Source organism: Sinocyclocheilus grahami, unplaced genomic scaffold (assembly GCF_001515645.1).
Source record: "Sinocyclocheilus grahami isolate Dianchi unplaced genomic scaffold, SAMN03320097.WGS_v1.1 scaffold27.1, whole genome shotgun sequence".
Taxonomy (NCBI): Eukaryota; Metazoa; Chordata; class Actinopteri; order Cypriniformes; family Cyprinidae; genus Sinocyclocheilus; species Sinocyclocheilus grahami.
Window position 1 is genome coordinate 510725 of NW_015505206.1, and position 667 is coordinate 511391.

General features: G+C 39.1%; 1 pseudogene; it reads right to left on the reverse strand.

Moving 5' to 3' along the window:
* LOC107568184 (uncharacterized) overlaps positions 1 to 667 on the reverse strand; it is a 15871-nt pseudogene that overhangs the window by 4426 nt on the left and 10778 nt on the right.

The window sequence follows — 667 nt, forward strand, 5'->3', positions numbered from 1 at the left end:
CACTACATATCGCTGAGCGACGTTGAGAGGTGGAGAATAGCCATCGGCATAAGATGTATCCTCAAACAGAACCGAGTAGTCATCCTGGGGCTGGAAAAGACATGAGATGAATCAAATTATTCTTCTATTCATATATATCTGGTCTAGTGATGCAACAAAACCCATAACAAAGAAATAATCTAACAAGAGTTTGGAAGGTTTTACAAAAAAGTACTGCTACAAACCTCCCTGTAGCATCATTAAGAGTGATAACAAATCTTCAACACTTCGAGTATCTCTGAAGCCACTTATCCTACACTTCAATCAGTGTTTTAACTCATTCTGGTTCTGCTCACCCGATGTGGCGGCGTGTGGATCAGAGCTCTGTAAAAGCACGTGGTCTGTGGATAGAGGGCCAGCACCAGCTGATCCTTACTGAACAGGGCCTCTGGGTCAGTCTCTGGGTTTGCTTTCCACTGTGGAAGAGGAATTATTCTTCTCCGACTCAACGTGTGTCTCCTGAATAAAAGAGAAAATTAGATCATTTGAGTAAAGCACTCCTGGAATTACACTACTGTTCAAAAGTTTGGAGTCACTAAGTAAAATAGTAACATTGTGAAATATTATTACAATTTAAAATAACTTTATTTAAAATGTAATTTATTCCTGTGATGCAAAGCTGAATTTT